Below are 27,643 nucleotides of genomic sequence, written 5' to 3'. Positions count from 1 at the left end.
TTAAAATATCAGAACAGTAATTATCAGTCCTGTGCGAGGACTTGTTTTTCCATTTATTGCCACCCGGAACAGGATAAGGGTATCTGAGCTCAAGATATCCCGGACCTGCTGTTTGTATCATTTGAACAGAGGGTGGATCACCTTTTTATTTGAGTCAAACAAAAGCCTCCTAATGACACAAAAAAATATGGTAGTCACTGCTTGACAGACGAGGTTCCAACGCCCAACCACGCACTCGCCTTCGAAACGTTGACAAAGAGTAATAAAGAAAATAGGATGTTAAAAGAGCAGGACACGGATGTTGAATAAAGCCACCAGAAAGTGTACATACTTAAAAGTTGTGATAAGCTAATGAGGGAAACAGTGCCGTGCTTTTGGTTCGACTCTTATCGCTGTTTGCATCAGCGGCAAATCTCCCTTGACAGCAAGACTGAAATCAAATACAGGTTTTTAGGCAGATGAAGGGAAAGTCATTTGTATTTACAGGAAATAATGCACTCGATCATTATTCCTAACTAGAACGCAGCAGCCCCTGTATTAGATGTTGGAGGAGCAGCACAAGGACAAGTAAAACATACCTTAAATAGACTACAAATGAAGTCACTTAACACCCACTCGCTTTCCCCTCGCCACCCCCTGCTCTGTCTGTCTTCAACAGAGGAAAAGCCTGTGTTTGACTATCTCCCTCTTAGGTTCATAGTTGTCTTTTTGCTTTTTAAACAGGCACCTCGCCTGTCACGGCGCAGGAACGGGCGCATTCCCCTTAAATGGCTCCTTTTGACAACTGATCTGTAAATACAGCCGGATCTGCAACTTCCCCCTTTTCTCCTCGCTGCCTCACTTTCTCCCTCTTGCCTTTGCTCTCCCTCCCTCCTCCTAAACTCCTGCCAGATCCCCCCCACCACCCCTTCACACACACAACATGAAGGTCTGCCTATGACCCAGCCCCCCCCAGCCTCACTCACACACACACACACACACCGAAACACACACACACCGTTACCCCCACACACCCCCTCCCAACTTCCCCAACTCCATTCCCCTTGCCTCTATAAAAACACAAATATGCCATAACTCAGGCAGCGCTGCCACATAGCCTCCATCTTGCCCTGTACCGGGGAAGGGGGGGGAGAGGCCTCTCAGGAAGGTCACCAACAAATGGTTTTCCAATTCACTGCCCCTGAAATAATTTTGTGTATTAAAACCTGAATCTGCACTTTCTGGCCTGAAAGCTTTTCTAATTATTCCGGTGTCCTTGGGACAGACACAGATCCTTCACACGCCGGGGGAAACAAGCTATAGAGCAACCACTACAGCCACAAACACCCCTCCACCTCCCTCCCTCTCTCTCTCTCTCCCTCCCTCTATCCCTCCATCTCCCCACCTCCTCTCTCCTCTCTCCTCTCCTCTCCTCTCCTCTCCCCGCTTTACAGCCGCCCCCCTCCCCAATCTGTTTTCAAAGCGTGTCTGTCCTTTATTAAATTGTTTTCTTTTCCACATTATCAGTTGCCATGGAGACCTCATCTCTCGGATTATTTGAATTTCATTATATCTATTGATTTGGGAGCATTTCATCTTTTTTATTGTTTTTCTGTCAATTTTCGAAACGAATAACCATCTAATTTGCGTCAGCGCTGATTACGTTCGTCCCTCAATAGAGGTCGGCAGCTGCGCCGGGGAAACAAATCAATGGAAAAACATCATAAAACTCGAAAGTACAATCAACCAGGATATGGGTGACATTCCGTGGTTGCTGAAACGAAGTCATCAAAAAATATATACTTTTTTTTTTTCCTCCCTGCGCCTCTGCATGTATGGGAGGGGGGGTGCAGCAGTGAGGAGGACACATATGTGTCTGGGCAGATATATTACTATATTTCAGCAGATAATATACTATGGTAAATTTCCATACTGATAACAGCCCCTCCCTGCCTGACCAAAACAAAAAAATGCTTACTGTATCTAAATAATTTATGCAATTTTAGCATTTATATATAAATTTTTTAATAAGCTGCTTGGAGCAAAGTGGCCATTAACAAAACACACAGCTGTCCAATGGGCTAAGCCCAGCAGATCAATTGCGCTTTTTTATGACATGATAAAATGCTTTTAAAGCAATTTACACAAATATGGAAAAAATGACTTCATGGGCTTCATTTATTCATAAGGACGTGTATTAGGGAGGGGGGAGAAAAAAAAGTCTTACAAAAGCCAGACAGGGGAGATCGTCCCGGTCCTAACTGGAACGGACTTGCTGCCCTCTCCACAAGGACATAAAGTTTCATTACTGATGCACGCAGTCAAAGGCAATTTAGCAAACACAGTGTGCAAAAGAAAACATCAGCATATTGCAAGTGTTCCTGTATTAGGCGGACCTTGCATGTTGTTTTCCAATTTTGATTCATTTTTGTGGGGGCAGGGTGTTAGGGTGGGGGGGTGATGGATTTTTTTTTTCCCCCTCCCAGTGTCACCCTGACCCAAAGCCAAGGGGAGGTAGCCTCGGTGACGGGGACGTGTGCTCCCTGGCCCGCGAAAACCCAAAGCCACACCGTGTGCCAGACAACGGGGCCTTGCAGCAGGACTAATGTGTACACCTTCAGCTGTGCAGTGATATACACCACATGACACCCAGGTTCATTCTGGGAGAAAACCAGGCTCACAAATATTTCAGTGGATCTGATCATTTAGCATCTTAGTGCACACACACACACACACACATATTATGCACAGGGGTATGGATGGATGGGGTGGTGGGGGGGGAGGCCATTTGGAGGCTAATCTTGTTTCAAAGCATCCTCTCTTCATGTGCCGACAATGTGCCTGAGCCGCTGTACACTGCTAACAACACTGCTGCTGCTGCTGAAGGCCCCATGTTTGCAACACATGTCAACATTTGACAAAGCATTACTTTTTTTCATCCCCCCCCAATAATATTCTCCTCCTGCTCGGGCCTCTGAAAATGAGGGCGCTAACAAATTAGCTTTTTATGTTTATTTGTGTGTGGGTGTGTCAAAGGGGGGGAGAAAGGGAGATCTCATTTTCTAAGGCACCAGTTCTCAACCCGAGAGAAAGAGAGAGAGAGAGAGAGACAAAGAGAGGAAAGAAAAGAAAGGCTGAATGTTTTGGAGTCACGATTCTTCTCCTGATTGCCCTAGCTGTCTCAGTTGTGCAAAACATGACCCTCCCCTCCCTCAGCCGCGACAGAAACATGGGCGGCTGGATAAACACTATTTTATGCAGTGACTAGATGAATCGTCAGACAGTAATTACAGTCTTCCTCTCGCCCCGACAAAAACTCTACTGTACAGGCTCTTTTCTTTGACACCAAACTGCAGTAGCACGTCTACTGCAAAACTGCAGGTGTGTGACATGTTTGTCAATGCCTCTCCCAACTAGATAAATATAAATATTAGACCCTGTGACAACAGTGAGTCGCTCGCCGCAGCTCTCGGCGATGTGTTAATAATCTGTAGCTGAAAGAGGACTTGTTGTGTGTGGACGGACGATGTTATCATGTGCAGTGAAACGTTGCCGGGTGGGTTGGGGTGGTGGTGGGGGGGGGGGGGGGGGGGGCTGGCTTTGTAGAGAAAGTTTGGTGATTTTTTTTTTTTTGTTATTCTGCCACCCTAGCAGTTTGGGCTTTCCTCTCCTCGATGTCACAAAAATAACACGGTTGCGTCCCAAACTAAACATTCCCACACAGTCTGCTAGGTCTCTGACACCAACATGCCCGGCACAGACAACTCTGTGCTGCTGACGCCTGTTTAAAAGCAGGGCTCGAGCTTAAGGACGTAGGATCTGGGAGGATGAAAATTAATTTTGGGACGAGAGTTGCGTAGAAAAATACCCTGCTAACGTTACGATGAACTGCGATGAACAGGGCTCTCAACTAACTTTTTTCACCATCCTCCCGGAACCGCCCCGAAATAATATAATAATGCAGATAAAACAAACATTTTAAATCCCGGACGATCCGCGTTCATTTCAGGACGGCTTAGGTTGTATTTTCAGGACAGTTCCGGGAGGATTGTTAGTTTAAAAAGTTAGTTTAGAGCCCTGACAAGAGATCCAAACTTAGCTGATAAATTATGTTCATTTGATGTTATTGAAATCTCACAAATGCCGATATCACTCCTACATCAGTTGGTGATGAAGAGCGCCGGTGAAACACACTCACACACTCTTACTCTCCGCTGATTCATCCGGTCAGGCCGTGCCCCAAACGCGGTGCAGTAAACCATGCTGTCAGTGTCCGAGCTCTAAAAAGCACAATTACAGAGGACCTCGACTGAATAATTTAAAGAGCATAATTATTGACCTCTATCCGAATTCCTCTGAAAGGTACATTAAGATATAGAAAAAAGCTCTGGAGGGTGGAAGTGGAACTGAGGAGAGGAGAGGGGTGTGTCTCCCCAGGCCTCCCTAATGCACTCTCCTGCTGTACTCTAACTTCCTGTGGACCCCTAATGTGCCCACTGCTCGCCGGCCTGATGAAGACTACGCTTAATGAGGCCCCTGTTTCTCAAATGAAGTATCTTTTGAAACCATCAACGTGCATTACTATCAAGCCGCCACCCCCCGCCAAACCACACATATATGTACACAAACACATAGACCACCAGCAGTCCTTCACCCCCCCACCACCCCATCCTCCCTCCCCACCTTTTAGTGCCACCACAGGTTCTGGTAGGCTGGACCAGTCTTTTAGTGGCTGCACGAGGGGTTGTGTTTTTTTTTTTTTGGAGGTGGGGGGTGTTTGAGGGTTAACTGTCCCTCAGGGGGCTATCAGTGAACTGGGCAGCCGTCACTGCTGGTGTCCCCGCTTCTCAATTGACAACCAGGCTCTGACAGATTAGCAGCTAGTCAAGAGGAATCCACGGCCCGGGACTAAATTAAAGTAATCACTTTTCTCAAATTTGGCTCTATGTATGTGGCTGTGATTTGAATAAGGCATCACAAGTGTGTGTGTGTGTGTGTGTGTGTGTGTGTGTGTGTGTGTGTGTGTGTGTGTGCGTGGAGAGGTGGGTGGTGGTGGTGGGTGGGGGGGTCGTTGAGCGCTGGCAGCAGGCTTGGGGGAGGATACAGGGAGATGAGGCCTTTTTAATTAAAAGAAAATATTTGTGTTTGCATACTATCGTGGTTTGAACCTGGGACAATATCCTGAGAATTCTGGTTGTTTAATGGCTCGCTCTTTAAAGTGATTTGGGGGTATCCTCTTTGCATACATGCATTTTTAAAATTTCAATTAGGGCTATACGTTTTTTTTAAAGTAAGATTCAGAAATTGTATGTTTTGGTACTTTATTTTGTTGAGATAAATGACCACATTTTTTCTAATAAAATCATAGAAAAAAAAATCCTCTTCTCAACAGAAGGGTGCTGCTGTCTCTGCTGTATTCCAACCAGGAAGGATAGAGGGCACTGAAATAATTAGGCGACTTCTGCAACATCCTGAATGCCAAGGACAGGTGGATTAAAGTATTAAAACAATCGCATTTCAGTCTTGAAATAGTCTTGTGCACGACTCAGCACCATGCACATCCGTTCAAGTTCAGCTTGCCAGCTCCATAACGCCACAGGAGAGGGATAGAAAAAAAAAAAACCCAATCCCATTAGCCACGTACATGCATCTCAGCAGACCTGCTGGAAACGTGAGCAAATCTCAGCGATGATTATCCCCTAAAGCTCTCAAATGATAATGCATAATCGAACAGTACAGAAAGGCTTCTCTGAAATCACAAAGCCAGCTATAGCGCTAATTTGGGTTTCCCTCCCCGTTTTGCGTTTAAAGAATCTGGTGCTTTCCAAATGAAACAGGAGAGAGAGAGAGAGAGAGAGAGAGACTTGCTGCAATCAGTCGCCTCTGCACCCGAGGAGACATTTAACTGCTGTCCTCCAATTAGAGGCCCGAGAACGGAGCTGCCTACATTAGGAGAAGGAAATTATTTAAGACAAAGGTTACGACACGAGTTCACATTTGATTCTATTTACAGTGCAAAATTAATAAGAAAGCAAAGTGCTCCGTAGTTCACTCAAACACTTGGGTGAGTGATCTTCAATTTAATCAGGCGTGTTTAACACAACTATAGGAATAAAAGGGCATTGGAAAAAAATGCCTGTTCTTCTGCTAAAAGTGTCTAAAACAGCAGCTCTAATATTAGTGTTGAGAATTAAACTACAGTCACTTTTTTACGAATGTGAAAGAGGGGTTAAGGGCACTTGTTAAATTCTTTTTAAAACTCCATTAGTGAGCTCATTACTATCATGGGGGTTTTATCTTATCAGAGACTGAACCACTTTCTTTAAAGATAGCAGATTTATTTCATCAGCATCAACTGGCAGCTGAAGAGAGCTTAACGTGGAGAGGACCAAAAACAGATATCTACTTTAAATCACTCAAAAAAAAGTTATATTTCTAGAAAAATAAGTGATGCAGTGCTTTTGATTTAACTGTGCGTGTACTGTATATGGTATATAGGTTACACCAGCGGTGAAAAGACCCTCTTTTCTTACAATTGACAATAATTAAGGTGAGCGCTTCGATGAAATCTAAGCCTCTTATCCCACCTCCTGCCATCTGTGGCTCCAATATTAAAGCTCAGGGAGGTTCGCTTCACTCTTTCGCCTTCTGGAAGGAACAGGAGGAAAAAATGAGCGGCGCCGTCGAATGATACTACGAGTCAGAGTACCACGGTCAACCTGCTTTCACAGCCGTGTCGTGGAGGTGGAGTGAACCGTCCGTGACAGAAAACAAACAGGAAGCTGAAAGAGGAGAGAGAGAGAGGGAGAGAGAGTGAGAGAGAGAGAGAAACCTGTGCCCTTCAGTCTCCCCCAGTAAAGACGCTCTTAACCAGGTCTGACAGCTGACAGCTCCTTGGCAATTGGGGTCAGTTAAAGGAAAAGTAGCTCAAGTTTTGTTGGGGCTTTGGCTTCAGAGATGTTCAGGAGCCACTGCCCACCGCAGCATCAAAGGGGATTATAGGGACAGGGCCATCTGTTGCCAGAATAAGCGTGAGCCCTTTTATGTCTCTGCCTGTATGTTTGTGTGTGTGTGTGAGTGTGTATGTGTTTGTTAGAGAGAGACAGCAAGAGACTCTGTCTCTGTACTTTTAACTTAAAGGGCAGCAGAGGGCAACTGGTTTAATCTGGGCCGGGGGCACTAAAGGTTAAAGTCGGGGCAAGCAGGGCATCGCTATGAAACGGTGGTCAAGTATGACACTAAAGGTCTTTGCACACCAAGTTCATATTTTTCGTATGCGTTTATTTTTAAGCCGTCATCCGATAAAAATGTACGCACAGAGTCTGATTATTTTATTTGTTGCAAAAATTTGCATTACAAGACAAAACTGCATTAATTACCAGGGCTGGGACGATTCACCTATCTCCCCGATTCCATATTATCACGATACTTGGGTGCCGATTCGATATGTATTGCGATTTAACAAGAATTGTGATTCGATATTACGATTTATTGCGATTTTTGTTAACTTTTTTAACACTAGACCATGGGGAAAAGTTCAGTCATACACTTCTAGGGACTTTTACATTGGAAAATGTCTAAATTAATACAGTAAAAAAATGTCAGTATGGGTGCTCTACAGTTGTAGCGTCGACCGATTTGACCACAGAGATGAGAGTGGCGGCCGGCTTGACCGAGCGTTACTGCGATACGATAACGTTTCCTGTCCGTGACAGAGTTAGCATGCAGCTTTATCCGTGATGTCTAGCTCTGCTTTTTCTGGCAATGTGTGAAACCCAAAGTGTTTCCATCCTTTACTGGATGTGTAGTGTTTACCACTTTGGATGTAATATGTGAGGGTGCAGGTCGTATCCACGCAGACCCTCCGCCGCTTTCTACTTTCTCGTTTCGGCTCGCTGCAGCCGACTGCAGTTTGTTTTGGTTGACGGATACGACGTCATGTTACTCAGACTACAACAATAAGCTTTCTTTTACCTCCGTATAGACTCATATGAAGCAATTATATTGATTCTGGCACTAAAAATGAATTTCAAAATTGGAAAAAAAATTCTTTAATGGGTGCAAATGGATAGTGCTTGTCCAAAACGGGGCTAATGAATGACTGACATTAGCAAGAAGCTATCGTTGAGCTGCCTAAAGCTCAATCACTACTGTCTAATCTTTCCTACATCCTTTGTTTTGTGACCAGATTCCCACCTCTTCTACAATCACCTGCCACAATCTATCTTAAAATTTCACATCTCTGTAGTCTACATTGTTTGTCGTACAATGCTTTGTGCTGGGAGTCGAAGTGAATGTTTATCATACCATTTTGGATGATGATGTTTGCACGGACGAAAGTTTCCGAGTCAGTGTGTAAACGTGATTGACACAACGTGAAATCGTATTTATTTTTTAACGTCCCAAAAATACAGACATTTGAGTCTGTACAGTCAGGATTCACGGATTGTATTCATGTTCAGCGCTGGCTCCCTGAAAACAGGATCCTACTGTAATCATGAATTGTCTGTCTTTTGTCATCCAGGCAAAACACAGAACTTGTTTTTGTTGTGGGTTTATTGGAACACAGCGCCAACCTTCACCTCTCTAATTTGTTTTGGGTCCTGTTCTTGGCCTCCGCCTGGGAATGTTTTCTCCTCAATAGTCTGCTACCTTTTAGCTGAGCCGCCCAGCGCTTGACCTACTGCCGACACTTATTTTCAGCACTCTAATTGTCGTTTAATCACATATCAACCTGTCACTTAAAGACCCCCTTTTTTTTCCAAGGGGGAACATTTGCATATGTTGTAAAACTAATTCCTATCGAAAGCTCCAGTGGCTGTGAAAGCGGGACGCTCTGTCTCTCTCTCTTTTACTTTCACACCCGTGTAGACACAGTTAAGCACAAGAGAGTGAGACACACACACATGCACAGGAAAGTCTACTGTATCTCACCTTAACAGACAAAAACACACATAGGCAGACGCCATACCTGATATTCTCGATTCAGGTGGTTTTATCACATTTGTTAACAGTGTGTGGTGACACGTAACGTGTTAGAATAGGGACAGCGACGAGACTGATTCAGAGCGCACGTAGTCGCGCGAGCCAAAGCGAAGGTGACAGTGAATGTATAGTGTTATAAAGGAATCAATTAGAGTTAATAATGTATCACTCTCCCAAATGTTACATTCATTTGTTCACACTTAGATAAAGCTACCGCAAAATAGGTTGTGCCGGGTTCGCCTGGCACACTACACCACATTTACATTATCACCCTTATACATCGAGGCGCCATGTTCCGCTTGAGTGGCGGCGGCGGCGGAGTAGAAGGGATGGGGGGGGGAGTGAGAATCATGTTTTTCGGGGCCCAAGGAAGGCCAGTCCTCAGGAGATCTCCCCCTCTAATTACAGAGCGGGGGAAAAGTAAGCTCTTTGTTCCACCTTTTATTACATTAATTGATAAAACGGAGCTCGGGTGGAGCCGTCTTATAGGGAAGGGGGGGGGGGGGGGGGAAGCAGGGCTGGGGGTGAATTGAGGGGGATTCGTTGGGCAGATGAAGGTGGGTGAGAGGCTTTTGGAGCTGAGGTCCTATTTTCAGAGGACTCCTAATCCCGTTAGGGGCCCCGATGGTGGCTCCCTGCTTTCCCCACAGGCCCCCGGCGGCTGCAAGGGTCGAGCGAGGAGGGGAGCGGCGGGGGCAGACGATGGTGTGGCGGGTGAGAGTCCCGGCAGCGTCGTCTGGGTCCAGGCCTTAATTAACTGTCTCTTCAGGGGGCACTGAGGGCCACACTGAGACCCTATGTCACAAACACCAGAAAGCACCGAGAAGCTTTAAGAGGAAGTGGCACCTCACCCACTGTGGCATCGTGGGAAACCCCGTGGAGCTTTAATATGGACCCCATACAGCTCAAAGCCATATAGATGCCGCAGGACATTAGCGGGGCTACTTTATGACTGGTTATTAGTTAAGCACAGGTGGTTGATATTTTTAACAACATCACGGCCGAGGAAAAAAATATTCTGAAATCAGCATTTTCCTTTAAGTACGTTGTTATTTTTCAAGCCTTAAAAAGGGGACAATGAGTTCCATGTCTATTTGTGCAGGATCGGCCAATGTTTTTTGTCAGTGGTTAAGTAGCTGTAACAGGCTTTGTCACGGCTGTAATCTGCCTCTGCTCGTTTAGGCTACCTGCAAGACAACATGAGGCTGAGGAGCGCCGCTACAGTGGCCAAACGGAGTCTGAATATGTTACCGAGGCAATTAAGCATGTTGGTGTGTGTGCACGCACACGGCGGTGTCAGAGGTGCTAAGCCGGGCCAAACACGCCTCATTGAAATGTCCGTCTTAAAGCCACCCAAGTTCCTCATCTCCCCCGCCCTCCGACAACCCAAGATGCTTCAAGACTGTCAAAAGCATTTTCCACAAAGCTGAGGAGAGGGCAAGGAGAAAAAAAAGGACCTGCCACTGTCACATGCGCGCTCGCCGCGTGCACACACACTTGCAAGGCTGTCAGGTAAATTAGATCTGAAAGCTGACAATTTCTGACCATATTTCCTTGATTATTTCGAACAAATGCACACCAGCCGCTCTAAGGAGATTAAAGTGACATAAAAGTCCCGAGTGGGAGGAGGGAGGGCAGAGAATCCAGGTCACCCCCATTTGTCCCCCTGCCTGACAGCAGCTATATCGCTATCCAATCCAATAAAAGTCCCCCCCCCCCCCTCCTTTTGCTTTAATTAATTTTACAGCTAGCTTGCTTAATTACTTTCAATCAAAATCCTCTTGCCATCACAAAATTAGAAATGGTTCAACTCCATTAGTCTAAATTCTTCATTTACATACACAAAGACTGTCAGCTCTTGCTAAGCAAACGGCCTCCTGCTTGATGAGATTGTTTTTTTCCACACACTCTATCACTCTCTCGCTCACACGCACACGCGTGCGACTGCGGTGTTAATTTTTTTGAAAGGAGAAAAGTAGCATAAAATTATTTGATCCCCTTTGCTTAAGACATTCGCCGCCTAATCAGGGTTCAGGTGAGCTGCGGTGCACATCATCCAAGGTAATGGAGAGCTGAGTTGTGCGTCTACGACTGTCAAAATTCATTACGTCCACAAACTCTGTGTAAAATAGAAAAACTGCTCGACCTTAAACAATGCAGCACGTAATATACGCTGCCTATAAGGGATAAACAGCATTAGTGAGAGAGCATGTAAATGAGGCTAACTAGTTTATCCTCAGCTATTATTTTCTAAAGCAATAGACAAGCCGCAGATTACCCGGTGACACATAGAGCGCTATAAATCTGGCTCCTTTGTGGCAGGGTGTCACTAGTCCCGACTCGACTGTGGAAACTAGCGGCGCGCTACTGCCGGTCGGCTGCTGTGAGCGAAGCACCGGGGTTTTTTTCAGCAGGGTGAGGGCCCCATGCCCTGCCGTCTGATCACTTCAACTTGGCACACAGGCGTCCTCTCCATCACACACAGCGCCTGAGGCCTACACATCATCAAGAATTAAGGACATGCAGATAGCGTTTGTGCACTGACCAAAGTGGAAACCCAGGCACACAAGCGCACCACCACATGTGCGTGCACACACACTACTAGTAGTGTCATAATTAGGTCCCGAGATGAGGGCATTAAACTGGTATAATGCACTCACTGCTGCAGCACACTACCGCAAAATATATGGACACTAAACCTACATGCTCGACGGTGACACCCTCCTATTGCTTTTTATTCCCCCCCCCCATTCACATACATGCTATTCAGCAAAACCGCACAACACAACTGCTTTTGATTTGCCGTGTTCAGATCGTCTTACAGTTGTCGAGTTGTGGGAAAGACGTAAAGCTGGGCACGATTTTAGAAATGTTGTTGTTTAATTCTTACTCCTACTGGACGAGTAGATCGTTTGTGACTTTCGTAGTGGCCAAACGGCGGTACTACAACTTCTGTGTCCATCATGTGATGCCATTGGGCCCAAAAAAACTTTTCCCCATAGACTTACATTGGGAAAGAGATGTCTGTAACTCAGGGGACAATTTTTTTTTAGGTGAATCAACTCCTCAGTATGAACACTCTAATAGCCCTTATATAAATCAATAGCCGAATGCGGAGTTAGCAAGCCGCGACGGCTGTGACCCCAGCGCCCGCTCCATGGGCCCAATGGATGTGGAAGATTGCCGGAAGATCCGGGTACTTTTCCAGGCGGAAGTCGAGCCATTTTGGCTTCATGCGCCACTGAGCAACTTTCATAGGAATAAACGGGGCCCCGCCTCCAACGCTGTATCCAGTTCTCTTAATACATCCACAGTCTGTACGGGTCACAATGCTAACAAGGCAGAAACGTGCTGCCTTGATCATCTCTGCCATCCTTTCTGTTGAAATGTTTTTTTAAAAATAAGAGGCACCGGCGTATATGGATATGCAGGTGGCTAGGAAAATGTGGACAGTATGGCTAGTCCATTTTGCAGAGAGAATTGGAGGTAAGCTAGCTAAGTTTTACTATATCTGTTCTAGCCTACATTGTTCTCTTCGTAGCTACGCTCTGATTACTATAAAAAATAAAAAAGCACTGACGGGGAATCGGCTCGTGGCTCTCTTTCAACTGTGCTCTGCCTGATCTGACATGTCAGAAATTCATCCGATGTCCGGCGGCCGGTCGGGAGCAGTTAATCGGTCCTCGTTCCCCTCTGTACACTGCACGGCAAACGCAACTGACGAAGCCGAAATTCTGACCCTAAAATGAGTTGTGCGGCTCAAAATTCGGGCCAGAAACGGGCTAAATTCATACATTGTATGCCTAGCTTATGTAGTGCTTCCGAACAATGTGCCACAGTTATTAAGATAACCTGATCATGGCTTGGTGCGAGGCAAAAAAAAAAAGAAAAAAAAAAAGAGGCCATCCCTTAAGGGCCGCCGGGTCGAACACAATGCAGGTCTGACCTGGCCCCTTTACTCTGCGCCGGCAATCACCGGTTTCCCTTGCCCTCTTTAACCAGTCCCCATTAACACTGTTAATTATCCAAATCCATCATTCTTGGGATAAATGAAGACTGCCTCTTTAATTCAATTTAATAGGATCATTTTCCAACTCACGTTCACTTTAGCCCCAGCTGCCCGCCCACTAGTCCCCCACTGTGTCTCCCCCCCCACCACCACTGTATCTTGACTCCCTTGGCTGTATCTTCTATGGTCTGGCTCTCTCCCATTGGTGGAAGGGGAGGGTGATGAGGGGCTGAGGCTGGATGGCAGCGATGGGCTGACACACTGTTGATCTCCCATGTCTTGTCTTGGCTCGGCTGGTGGCGAGCAGCAGTTCTGGGTTCCCAGTCTGCTGTGCACACACACACACTAACACACACACACACTCACACAGAGGCTCACAGTACCAGCCATGCTCACCGGGGCTTAGCTAATCCTGTCACATCAGGCCACGTTGGCTGAGTTGAGGCCTTTAGCAGCAACAAACCCCCCCCACCTCCTCCTCAACCACCACCTCCATGCACCTCCACACTCCACACCACCACTCCTTCACGGACTCCTCTCACTCACTCACTTTCTCTCTTACTCCTTTGTTCATTTCACAAGGTCACGGGTGGCCGACTGCAGCACGCGAGTGGTGAGACGGGACAGCTGACGAATCCCTGCGTGTTCCAGCCGCGCCACTAGACCTCATCTTATGGGCTGACGTGCAACAAATAAATACATTAACAGGATTTACTTGGAAACTTGTTTTTTTGCAAAGTTGCATTTACTTTTAACGGTTACTGTAAAGGACTGGCACGCACGTCAACAAAATGTGTTTATAAAATATACAGGTGTAGCGTGTTGGTAGTGGTATCAGTATCAAAACACATTTTCCATGCCACATTGCCCGGCTGCGGAAACTGGACACTCGTGCCCTTTAATCTGACTTTCTATCTATAAAAGTAGAGCTATATCAAGACTGACTGGGACTGTGTTTTATATGCCTTCGAAGAGTTTCCTTACAGAGAACTTTTCCATGCCGAGGTCGAGAGAGGTATTTCCGTAAGTTCAAATGCAATTACAAATCACAGAAAAATTAAATACAGGAAATATTTCTGATAAAAAAAATGCCATTTGATCCCCAATGCTGTCCTTTAAATTATCTTAAGAATGTGTTAAATATTGGCCTCCCTTATCCCATTATGCAGTGTGAGGGTAAATTTGCCCCCATTTCCACAGTGCAGCCCCCCCCGTCCCCTTCCATCCCCCGCGACTAAACCCACACACCCAAACTCCCCTTTAAATTTTTCCCAGACTTTCATTGTTTAGTCATTTGAGACAGACTCTGGGAGAGTTTCAAATGGTTTTAGCCATGATTTAATTTGGTTTGTTAAAGGGTGATGTCAGCACAATGGGAGACGAGCCTCTAAATCCACCACATTCACCCAAAATGCCCAGATGAGATAATCATTGGTGACGTCTACGAAAACACTTATTATATTTGCCCATCGCCTGGCTGAAGCTGTTAAAACTCATCAGCGTTATTCCCGTTTTTTTTTTTTTTTTTTCTCTCTCTGGGAAACTCAACTTATAGTGAAAACTGTCACCCCCTTTTTAAAGAGACAGTGCGACATTGTTGTGGCTATGGACGGAGTTTTATAAATGGAAAAAGACAGTGCGGAGGGCTATCGGGTGTCTATTCAATACTCATTTTGTTTGCACCCAATACTAATTAAATAAAACACGCACAACTTTTTAATTGGTTTCACAGAGATCAACAGTTTCAAGGAAGTTGAACAAGTACTAACATGTATATTATTCATCAGTAAAATACTAATAACAGGCCATTCCTGCGTGCTAGAAAACTGAATGCTTGTCCCTTTACCTCGTCCACATGATGTGAAAGGGCTCAGGGCTGACGAGGCAGCAGAGGAGATAAGAAATGGATCAACGTGAGCCTTTCTCATAGCTTAATTTATTTTAAATCCAAGCCCTATTTACACACTGCACACCGGCAGGCCTTGTCAGCTCCAACTAGCATTGAGATATTTAAAACCATTAATGCTGTACAGCGGCAGCCTGAGCGCGTATGACACAAGCTGTCGCTGCGTGAAACAAAGCCAGATCTCTTACTGCCAGGGCTTCCACTTTTGAACGCAGCACAGCTACAAAATACCTGTAACCACACAGCAAATGAAAAGAGAAAAAAACTACATTAGAAGAAGAAGAAGAAGAAGAAGAAAAAGAAGAAGAAGAGTACTCTTCATCTATGCACAGGCCAGATCCAGTGCATCTTTAGTGCAGGGGCGAGCCCAACAGAGGCAGGGGTCAGGATATGAAACACACAGGCTACCCGCCTCCCGACAGGCTATCCTCACGGATCAGCAGCAGTAGCCATGTTGACCCGCCCCGTTATTAAAGAGGCTAATCTGTTCAACATGTCAATGTTAGCACTTTTAGCTGCGATTAATAAAAGAAGACCCCAAGAGTGCTGCGTGTGCTTTTTCAGTGCCCCAGGTTGTTTTCATTTGGTTTGTATTTTTAGTGTTTTTTGCTGTTTGGTAATTCAACAGTCCTCTTTCCTCCTATTAGCATAAACAGCGTGAATTATTAACTTTGTTAAAAGAATTATAATCGACCCTGAATCCTAAGCTCTGTGGTGGCTTTGTGTGTGTTTTTCCTCTTTTCTGCCACTGGCAAAGAGGAACAGACGCAGATATCATTAAAGCAAACTTTTTTTTATATTTATTTTATAGATACGGAACAATGTGCATGTGACGCCCGACGCCTTTGTGGCCGTTTATGTGATGCTTAAAATGTATGGCCCAGTGGCTTTCACAGGCTGGTAGTAATAGAACTGCTCTCTAACAGACTTGCTTTCTAAGTGCCTGGTGCTGTGTCTTAATTTGTAATCTAGTCAAACCAATTGTCCGCTAGCTAAAAAGGTCACCGAGACAATAGACTACACAGCCTTCCCGCAATGTAGAGAAAAGCCCAGGGTGTCTTTTGTAGCTTTTTAACCAAAGATGTAATTAAGACACCTTCATCTTCAGGGGTGAGGAGGGCACCAACAAGAGTCTGGCTGGAAACATGAGAGGAACTCCACGTTACTGAGACCCAACTAAGACGGTTAGAGGTGAGCGGCAAAAAAAAACGTCACCGCTCGCGCAGTCATTCGCGTGATTTCATACATTGTGACCGACGACTGTGGCGAAGAAAGCTTGTTGGGAAAAACTGAGTGATGCAAAGCAACACAGGAGAGGCAGAGGGGGGGACTTAAAGGACGTGATTTATCTGGGCTTGATTGCGTGTTAATCGAGGTTACGTGTATTAAGTGGAATCTAATTGGAACAGACACTGGCAGTCTGACAGATCGACATGATGCAGATGGATTGAGGGGGGGTGGGAGGGTGGGGGAGAAAGGGGGGAGCGAGACGGAGACGGGGAAGGGTAGTGCAGCAGTTGAGGAGGAGAGAGGCAGAGCAGAATGAAAACGCACCATTTTGCTACTACACAGAGTTTTGTGGCGTTAAAAAGAAAACCCACCGGAGCCTTTTTAAAGCAGAAGACAGACGCCGTTAGGCTCGTCTCACGTGCGTCTCACGATTGGCGGCTGATGAGACATGTAACCCTTCTAGAGGAGGACACACACCGGCGAGATTGTGAGTGACAGGGCACAGCGCTGGAGTTTACCCTCCCACCCCTCCACCCCCTCCACAACCCCACCTCCTCCAGTTGCCACAAACATTCATTTCTGCTTTATTGGAATAAAAAAACACCCGTCCCAAAAAACAACCCACAAGGTGACAGCTGCTGGAAAATTCTCACCTCGACGAGGGGGGACGAGCAAGTGGTCCTCCTGACAGGCGACAACTGTTTCAAAGGCCCTCTCCTCCTCTCCCCAAATCTGAGGTATTTCGCTCGCGGGCTGAATGACCCTTTCAAATAGTAATAGACCGTAAAAGATGGACCACCTGTTAAGACCAAGCAACTGCTGCTAACTCATAACTAACACACTCTGTGGACAAAGACGGAGTTTGTTGAGAAGAAAATTAAGATTCCAAGCTGAAGATGTGGACGTAATATGTGTGGTAGCGTTGCTCTGAATTGGTCAGCGGGGCTATAATTGGTAACAGGGGTGGTGGTGGTGGTGGGTGGGGGGAATACAAAGTGTGAGTGACATGGTCGGCCTCAAAGCAGCGAATAGCCCAGGAGCAAAAAATGACTGCCACAGTGCCATTATCTAAATCTGGGTTAAAAATACAGTAGTTTCCAACGAAAAGGGTCACTTCTACTGTTAGCTGGTCACAAATGGAGGGTGGCAAATGAATGATTAAAGGTAATAATAAAAATAAAATGTGTACAAAGAGTGAGTAAAGAGGAATAGATAAAGAGAGGGAGATAATTTAGGGGCAGTTTGCAGGATACTACAGCACTCGAAACTTCACTCGTCAACACAAAATGCCCAAATTGTTCCCGACGTGATCCCGTCACAGCGCAGAGACAGAGGAGTTGCTTCGGTCATCCGTTGATTTGATCCATTATGACTGTTACACTAATGGCATTAATAAGGGCAAAATTGCTATTTTGAAACACTGAATTTTCCTCCTCTTCATTTGGCTAACCTTTCTCCTCTTCTTACATGAAAGCCCACTCCGTGTGTGTGTGGTGTGGTGTTAGTGTGTGTGTGTGTGTCCACACCATGTAATGGCTATAAGGTCATCTCTATTTTCCAGGCTCGGTGTACAATGTCGGTGAATTGCGACATTTTGCACGGTTTAAAAACAACAACATGAGCTTTGAAACTTGACTCCCTGCTTATTTCCAATAGATTGACTTGCAGTGTTGTATTCACCAGATGGCCCTGATGAAATACCCCTTAACCACATTCAACACTGTCTCCACACATTTTAATTAAAACCGATTCATTCAGTTGTAAAAAAAAACACACAGTAAAATGGACACATTACATTCGATAAAGACATCGAGAGAAGTTGTTTAAAATCCTGTGTGTTTTAAATGTAACTTCTTGTGAACGTGTGTGCTAGTTTCCTGCATATTTGTGCTGAATAGTGAGTGTGTATGCGTGCACTGCTCAGCCCTCATCAGCCTCTAACATTGAGAGGAATGACACTCTGTGATCAAGGACATGAATTGCTCATTGATTTTTAGGGGCCAGCTTAACTATCCATTCCAATTGATTTTTAGCTTTGCTGGGTGTGCGAGTTATGGCAGTTTTAATGTATCATCTGTATGTGTACTCATCACCCGCTGCAGGATTTACAATAGTCTGTGGGAAATGCATATACGCCGTGTGCAAATGTGTGCTTTTTATGTCTTATAATAGGTGGAAAAAAAATCACCCTTTTATATACCTTTTGTCATTTTCTGCTTTTGAACTTGGTAAACAAATCTATTGGGAATAACCTGCATTGTTTTACGTTGATGGGAAATAAAACCAAAGTGTGTGAATGAACTGTAATCCCCTTTAATGCTAACCAGTGTTGTTTAGAGCATGCATTTCAGCTTTCAGTGTCACCACGCTAACCAGAAAAGAGTAGACATTTCAACAGGGTTCTGCAGCACAAACAGGACCGGACAGTAATCTTTTTAACGTTTAGGAGGATATTGCCATCATAACTCGTATTACCCATCAATTAACAATTCATATAAACTATTAATAATCAATGGTTCGATGATGTAAGAGACAAAGTCAGAGCAATGTGATCCAAAAGGCGCTCTAAAGTCATCTGTCAGGTAGAAAGTCATTAAAATAGGGGCTCGTTTTCCTGCGCCAAGCTTAGGTTTCACTGAGGCAGGGATACATTTCTATTCTTCAGCAAAAGCCTGCACTCTCATATGATATCATCTCCTTCAGAACATTACTCTCAATGGCTTGTCTTCTTTTTTTTTTTTTTGCCTTTTGTGTTTTTCTCCAATTTAAATTGCTCCTTTTTATTCTTCTCCGAATGGTTTGGGTGAAGCGGTCCTCTGTGTGAGGTAACTGCCTTTTGTTCACTGCATAAAGCACACTTTACTCCATCCTTTAAAAAAACAAGTCTGCTTAATTAATGTTTTACAAGTGCTGCTGTATTCTTAGTAAAAAAAAAAAAGAAGGCTCTATCAAAGCCGGCAGGTTCAGATTACGTACGCTAATTGAAATTCTGAATTTCTAAGCCAACTTCTTTCTCTTTTTTTTTTTTTTTTCTCCTCCTCTCTGCTACCGCTCTTTCTCCCCGCGCACACAATAAAGCCGAGTGTTTTGTAGTCCACAAATGACATCAAATCATCTAAGTAATATGGGCTTTTCTTTTCTTTTTTTTTCCTGTATTCTCATGTTCTGCTAGTGGGTTCATGAGACAGCTTAATAAAGCAGTAAATGCTCGGGGAAGCCTGAGAGCCCTGCTATGTGTGTGTGCGCGTGCGTACGTGCACACGCGTGCTCTCGTGTTTTACCTCCACCAGGGACCTCAAAGCAGAAGGCAAAGCCTGGTTCCACACTCCAGCAGATTTTCCCAAAGAATAAAAAGCAAAGAATAAAGCCAGCGAACAAAAGAGAATGACTAATACCAAAACCAAAGCCAAAACTAAGACACTTATCTCATGGGCTGACATTGATAGAGCCCATATTAATGCAGTTTGAGCTAAATGAATACGGCATAATTTACAGGTTGTACATGCATTAGGTGCCGGAGGAAGGCAGGCTGTGTGAACAGCTGCAGGTGTGGGAGATGAGGCCGAGCGTGGACGTAGAGGCAACACGGGTTTTCTATACGCGCCGGTGGCGATGATCTGAGATGTAGCTGCGGAATCGGATCAACTAGGATATGCAGCGAAATCTTTTCAGCTCGGCTCACGGTTTGTTTTCTAGGGGGAAAGTTTCAACCTTTTTCCTTCCGACGTTGTTTATCTGGCAAAGGTAGCTGCTGCTGCGGCGGGCAATTACATAAATTACAGAGTTTAAAAAAAATCATCCTTGATAACCTTTGTTCTGGGTTAATCATTGCAAAGGGGAAAAGAAAACTGCTTCTCTTTTATATTTACCCAAACTCCCTCCTTTCAATGGCGTATTATTTTATTGGCTTGTTTTGCAAGCATAATAACTTTGCATTCTTCTCCCCAAGGTCAGTTTCTAGTGTGCCACGAGGCGTATTTACACACATAGGGCTTTTCAGGTCAGTTCCATTGTATTTACATCAAATAATTTTTGATAAGGGATGTAAAAGACCTATAAACCCGGCATCATAAACGGGGAGAGGTGTAGCTGAAATAAGGACAAAAGATCAACGGCTGAATTTTTTCTTATCTTGGACACGTTGATATTTTTTTGAGTCAACTCTCTTCGACCCCCCCGCCTCCCTCTCTCTCTCTCTCTCTCTCTCTCTCTCTTTCTCTCTCTCTAGAAGCGTTGACTTGTTAGATTTAGTCCAATGGCTTCCCAGTGCGGCCAGCAAGCGAGCTCTTGTTTCATAGAGAAGTACCTCCCCTGTTATCTCCCCAGCACTATAATCACTTAACAAAGACTTGGGCATTTGCACAAATTAAAACATCAATAATGCATAAGTGCTTTTCAGTTTTGAGCTGTAGTGTCCCCGTATTGGGATGAAATACCACCTCCACCAGTGGAAAAAACTCTGGCTCGCCATCTTCCGTCCCACGAACGACTTCTTAAAGAAGCTTTGAGCAGCAGCAACCGCCCCCCTCCTCTTCTTCTTCTTTTTAAAAAGTTGAGGCTAAAGCTGTGGTGAACTGCTTTGGTAGCGGGACAAAATGGCTGAGGCCTGACGCGGAAGTTGTTTTAAAGCGGAGAGGCGGTACAGTAAGTGGTGGTGGTGGTGCATCAATGCAAACAGGCAACACCCTTGAGTGGCGCAGCGTGGCATCCTTCCATAAACAACACCACCGCCGCGTCCCCGACATTTATGATTTGCGGTCAGAAATGGCAACGCAGGGCCCCTGATTGTGATCCAAGTCTGCGTGTTGGCCCTATCGTTACACGGCTAAATCTGCCCCGACCTACTCTCTTATTTTCCCCAGATGAAAACACCAGACGCTCCGTATGGTTGTCAGAGCTTAAAACAAGTCGTACTGTATGAGAACATTACACTAGGACGAGGAAGGGAAGGGAAGGGAAAGGGCGGGGGCATCATGGGAAAGCAGCTTATAGTGACACTTTGAAAACCAGGATGCTGTTCAGGCTACTGTTTAATTTGAGAAGGAAAAAAAACCCTTCATATTTATTACCGCAGTTATGAATATGAACTGTTTCGCGCTGACTACGGAGGTTGGAGGAGTTCAGTATTGTTATTGGACTTGTAAATCCATGACCAGTACCGCTCCCAACACCAATAGAGGACGAGCCATCCTATACAGATGGCCTCAAGGACAATTAGCAGTAATGATTGGTTGCCACATAAATGAGGAAAATTCTATTTGCTACTGCACTAGCTGCTGATCACAGGCCCTCTGACGGTAATACGGACAGCTGCTTTAAACTTCAACTAAATACGCTGAAAAAGAGCATTTTTTTTAACGGCGTTATTTAAAGAATACGACATAATGAAAGGTACACCACATTATCATGAAGAATAAAGAGACAAATAGCGCGGCGATCTAAAATATTATCTCTTCAATCATATCCTTTTCCCCAGATATCTTCATTCCCCCCCCACCCTCCCCTCTCTGTCAGTTAGTCTGGCAAACAATCCCCTTGTTAGCAAACTGTTAAGACAGCCGCTTGGTACACAAATTGCGCTCGACCAAGCGAATTTGTTTTGCAAGGGTGACCTGTTTAATCATCTCATTTTCTTTGGCGGACATTTATTCATCTGGTTTCCACGGTTACAGAGAACATTAAGGGGCTACAGTAATAAGGCTGGAGAGTCAAACAGGTAATAAAAAAATTAACGCCATTTTCCAGCAGCCGAGGACAGTGGGTGAAATGAATCAAGGGAGAGGGGAGAGGAGCAGCGGGGGGAGCGGCGGCGGCGGTGTGTGTGTGTGTGTGTGTGTGTGTGCGTGTGTGTGTGTGTGTGTGTGTGTGAGGGTGGTGGTGGTGGTGGTGATGGGGTGGGTGGGGGGGGGGGGCTCCAATATTGTCCAAACAATAAGCCTTAGCGGTTATTTTACTCTGTAGATCAGGTGGTGCTGTTATGGACATGACACTTTGGGCACAGAGCAGGAGAGATAAAGCCTTTAAAGTGGCCCTGCTCCTTTTTTTTATTGTCATTTAGCGATTACATATCAGAACAATTAAAAGTTAGCCTCAGATATCTATTAACTTTGCTCTATTTTTTTTTTTATTATCATTATTTCTCCTGCGCCTTTCAGAAGGAAGATAATTTGCACTCCTGAGCAGTTGCCAACGTGTCAATAACGTGCAAGGGACAGCGTGACATTTAGATGCCCTGGTGAGAAATGTTTCGTAGTCCTCCCAAGTTGAATCACGTTTTCTAATATTGTCTTTTGAAGACACTGAGCAACAGCAGAAGAAAAATAAAACAGTTTATTCCTATCTATTATGAAAACCTACATATACACCGTGTGCGAACGTGGGACAGGGACTCTTTTTTATGTCTTATAAGAGGTGAAAGAAATCAACTTTTAACATGTTTTTTTTATACCATAAAAGATCTATTGGGAATAACATGCATTGTTTTTTTTTTAATCTTGATTCTTTATGGAAAATAAGTGTGTGAATGAACTGTATTAATGCTAACCAGTGTTGTTTAGAGCATGCATTTCAGCTCGCAGTAGCCACGCTAACCAGAAAAGAGTAGAAATATCAACAGGGCTCAGCAGCACAAACAGGCTTTGCCACAAACCATCACCACGGAAAAACAACATTAGATTAGAACATTGAGTTTGATAAAACAATAAAATTTGCAATCCTGAGCAGTGCAACGTGCCAATAACGTGCAAGGGACAACGTGACATTTAGATGCCCTGCAATGTTTCGGAGTCAAGTTGAATTTTCTAATATTGTCTTTTGAACCACTGAACTACAGCATAAGAAAAAGAAAGTTCATTTCTAACTATTAGAAACCTACACACCGATCGAGAGAGTCCCAACTTCTTGCCAAATATAGAAAAATTCCGGCACAATAGGGGGAACAGGTGCTGAGGGCCCACAGAAAGTGACGAAGCCAAAGAGCTGCTGCTGAATGCCAAATAAGGCAGCGAGACACGAGGCACAAAACGACCTACTGTCACCCATTCCCCCCCACAAAACGAATATTTTCCCCATCTTCAGACGATATTCACGGCTGTTTTTGTTTTTTTTACTTTTATAAAACAGCCGAACAAGAGAAAACAAGCAACAAATTTGATGCATTACTCATTTCTCCACTCCTTCTGAAAGTATTTCTAATTGACAGCAGGGCTTTGGCACTCCTAAAATATGCACAAACGTTCTCAACCTAACCCTTAATCATTTAAAACGTCTGGTTTAACCTGTATTTGGGCATTTTACGACTCTGCCAACACCTGTCCCCCACCCTTGTGGTAAACAAATTGAATTCTTTCTTTCTTGGCTGTCGTGTATATATGTTGTTTCCGGAGAGGGGGGGGGTGGAGGGTGGAGGGGTTGGCGGGGTGGCTCCGGTGTGACTGAGGTCGGATAGAGAGGGAAGCGCAACTGATGGTGTCTCAGGAGAGGGAGGGGAAAAAGAGATGTCAGCCGACCCGGCCTCACACACGCACACACACACACACACACACACAGGGTACGCTCGCTAACATCAAACACACACCGCTCACGTGTCACAAGGAGCGCCCCCCCTTTTCACCCCTGCTGGAGAAACAAACTCTCGTCATACATGTGGGGTGAAATCCCCCCAAAAAGGGGGCACAGAACGGACAGCAGCGAGGGGAAGAAAAAGGCTAAGCTGTGGTTATGGGACTGCCAACTGTTCTGCTAACAGCCTCTTAACAGGTGTGAGCTCTAGAACCATGTAATCCTATCAAGTTACCAAGTAAAAAAAAAAAAAAAGGAAAGAAATCCAGCAAACTCTCCCCTTCCTTCTCTTCGCTATCTTTCTGTCTCCGTCGGCAGTGACAGAAATGAACAGCTGGGCTTCAGATTTATCATGTACAGACAGTAATTATTGCTGGTGCTGCCTGCTACTGACCCAAGTGAATAGAGTGTCACATGCAAAAAAAAAAAAACCTGAAGCCGAGGGGGTTTGCCGTCGGGTCGGGGACTGTGTGTGTGCGACACAGGAGAGAGAGGAGGGCAGTGTTTAAACGTCACTACGTTCCCTGTTTGCAGTCAATTACGGACGAGGACAGGGGTATCGGCTCTGTAACTCGGCAGAGCAAACATTTTCTCGCTCGCAGTGAAGGTGACAGAAAAAAAAAAGAGGATTGTTTGTGCTGATTCTTTTTTTTTTTTTATTTCCTACGATCAAAAATAAAAACGGTACAGCAGGCAGCGAATTCCTGTCAAAGAAAAGGTGATAGAGAAGTGAAACTATGATTCGTTTCAACACTCTTCTTCTCATCTTTTAAGCCTCTCATGTACGATTAACTAAACACACCAATATATTGATTAATAAAAAAAAAAGTGCACTGATGTTGGACCACACAAGTGTGTTTTCCGTCCTATCAACCCAGCTTGACCCCACCTGCTGTATTTGTTCCACAGATAAGAGGGCCAGGAGATAAACTATCAATTTATTACTCGTGTCAATCACTGTCCTTGTCATTAAATAGTTAACCCCCTTTCAGCTGCAGTTGCATGAAAGAACTTGTGGTTCTGTCACATTCCATATACCCGCTAACCGTATATATACGGACCGGTTCACACCTTAAAGACCCCCTGCCACATTTAAAAGGATTAGTCACCACATTTTGTGCCGGCTTAATCTCTCTTTCAGCCCGGCCTAATAAGTGTGCTTCGATAAGCGAAGCATGCAAATTCATTCATGGCCAGTGGAGACCACGCTTTCAGACGAAACCGCGCCAAAGTCTTCCACTCTGCTAATTACCTCTTCATTTTCCCCTTTTCCCCTCTTATACAGCATATCAGCGACCAGAGATTATTCTTCTCCCTTTACTTTGCATGACATTATAATTTCATATGTAAGATTAGGAAATTGAGTCTGGAGGAGGAAGGGGGGGGGGATGGAGAAAGAAAAAAAAAGAAGTTACCGGAAGCTTCTCTCTTGACTCGAGAATACATGACACGGCACATTCAGCGCTGAGATTAAAAGCAGGATTTTCAAATGAGATTTTTTTTTCCAGAAAATATTTTTAATGATTCATAATTCATTACCATCCTTTTTTCAGATAGTATAATTAAAAAAGGTCACCGTTTCCATTTCCCCGTACTTTTAGTTTAACAAACACGCATTATCTGCGATAATAAAAACTTGGCCCCCCGTTACATTTTAGATAATAAAAGGCAACGCAGACCCGAGGTGCAACCTGTTTATCATTCTGGAATATTTCTTCGCCGAGTATTAATTAGGCCATTACTCCAGATTGGTGACGGGGAGCTTTGAGGTTTTAATTAGGTGCTGGCCACTGCATGAGTGCACAGGATTGAAGAAAAGGGGGTGGTGATGCCACTTGCCTCGCTCCTGGCCCATATCAAGTAGCCCCGGACACTTTGGCTACTGCGGCACAAGATGCGTGGCGGGTCCCCCCCCACCACCTCCACGTGCATCTGGAGTTTATTTGAGCGTTTGATCTCTAATGTTTCCTCTTTCTGCCGGTAAAAAAAAGAAAAAAAAAAAGGCCAGTTGGTGTGATTTGGGTATTAAAAGACGGGGGTTAAGGTAATTATGGTGTTGGGTGGCTTGTGTCTGATGACTGGGCACATGCTCAATCAGGACTCAGCTGTCCCTCTCTTTCTGTCTAACCCCCCCCCCCCAACACACAAACACACACACACACACACACACACACACACACACACACACACACACACACACACACACACACACACACACACACACACCTCCCTCCCCCTTGTCTGCTGTCTATACTCCCCCTTCTCTCCCCCCCCACTGCCACTCTGCTAAAACCAGGCATAACACACACAGCCTCGCGCAACATCAATCAAATACTGAGAGCGGACCATAAAACTACACAAACATATACGCTGCCATTAACTACTGTATTTGACACTTATTTAACAGTCCGGCGTAGGTGTAAAATATGAAAAATAAATTTTAAAATTAACTTAGCCAGGGAAATTAAAAGAAATTTTTAAAATTTCTATGCAATCTCTATTTTTGACATTAAAAAAACACAACATGAATATAAGAAATTTCTCTTTAAACACTTACTATAATGATGTAAATTGCATAAAAGTGATAACAAAAACTCACATATTTTGGTATTATTTAGACAAGATATTTTAAAAAATAAATCTGTAGAATGTGAGTGTTTTTCCTCGGTTGACAAGGCGATACTAATCACCTCGTTGCTGAGGAGCACTCTTCCCTGACAGGGCTCCTTAGACTACAAGGATCCCCCAGGAGAAATCGGCATGAAAGAGGTTAAAGACAATGACTCGCATTTTTTTTTTTTTTTCTCCTTCCAAATGTCTCCCTGTTAAATTTATTTCAAAACTCTGTTAATCTGCTGTACACAACATTCCCATTAGCATAGCCCAGCCCCCTAATAAAAATTCCGGCTAGTTTAATTAAAAAATGTAAATTTACTGTCATCCAAGGAGCAGCAGAAATAGGAGTGCAACAGCATATTTTATTGCTTAAGACATCAAATTGATTCAGGTTATTGCTAAATTGTGATAAAAGGTTATTGAGGGGCCTTCAGAACTGGGCTTGTTTTTCTCCCTCATTTCATCCTGTTTTTTTTTTTTTTTTTGTGGAGGGCCGTAAAAGATGGAGAGGGCCACAAAGGGTTAATGAGACAACTCAGTGAGGGAGAAGGCAATCAACATTATGACTCATGTGAGGCTAGAAAAACATTTTCCGAGCTGACGAAAAAAGTTTGAAATTAGGGTGTGTCACGATAACGGACTTGTTTGTTGTTATTTTCAACTATAATGCCGGACACCTTAAATAACCTGATGGAGTAATAACCGAGCCCTCATGTCTGTCTCCAGTATGTGTTTGTGAACGCCTGTGGTCACAGCGGTCTACTACACAGAGTTTTATTTAATAACAAACGCTCTCTTTACATTGTATTTTTCAAGTTAAAGAGCAGGAAAAAGCCTGTGTGATGTCAAGAAACGGCAAGATTAGACTAGCTAGAAAATAATTGTTAAGAGGATTCAAATGAGATACAGAGAGAGAGTACTTAACTGGCAAATAAACATGTTAGAAAAAGAACAGCCTGGAGCAAAAACCTGTTTGAATGAAGTTTGAATTACTGATTTTTCTAAAAAGAAATATGACCAAAAAAAAGAGAATAATTCTCTATATAAATATTTTTTCTAAGCATTTTCTCTGTATTTTAAAATATAATTGTAAAAACTCAAAAATATGCCCACAACCTTTCCTAAATATTTATTTAAAATGAAGTGTTAGGGGCAGATAACATTTATCAAAGTCAACGGGTGAGCCCGTAATGTCTCTAAAAAGTTGGTAGTCATATTTATCTGTGGTGCAAATAATGAAATACAGAGGAGCTATTAATACACACACACACACACACACACACACCAATGTATAAAGGGAAGACACCAGTCACTGCATGCAAACACGCATACAAAAGTACACGCAACACAGAAAAAAA

At 44.3% G+C, this 27,643-nt stretch overlaps 1 protein-coding gene and 1 long non-coding RNA gene across 4 annotated transcripts in view; one reads left to right on the top strand and one right to left on the bottom strand.

Moving 5' to 3' along the window:
* LOC119489776 overlaps positions 1 to 13,683 on the top strand; it is a 68,405-nt gene extending 54,722 nt beyond the window's left edge. Inside the window, exon 2 of the long non-coding RNA XR_005207249.1 lies at positions 13,556 to 13,683. This is a non-coding gene — a long non-coding RNA (uncharacterized LOC119489776). The remainder of the gene's footprint in view (positions 1 to 13,555) is intronic.
* Positions 1 to 27,643, bottom strand: part of casz1 (castor zinc finger 1) — a 224,844-nt gene that overhangs the window by 62,220 nt on the left and 134,981 nt on the right. The window lies entirely within an intron of this gene.

The sequence above is a fragment of the Sebastes umbrosus genome, chromosome 6, assembly GCF_015220745.1.
Source record: "Sebastes umbrosus isolate fSebUmb1 chromosome 6, fSebUmb1.pri, whole genome shotgun sequence".
NCBI classification, from domain to species: domain Eukaryota; kingdom Metazoa; phylum Chordata; class Actinopteri; order Perciformes; family Sebastidae; genus Sebastes; species Sebastes umbrosus.
The sequence above is the reverse complement of the archived record's forward strand: the minus strand, read 5'-3'. Positions and strand labels throughout refer to the sequence as shown.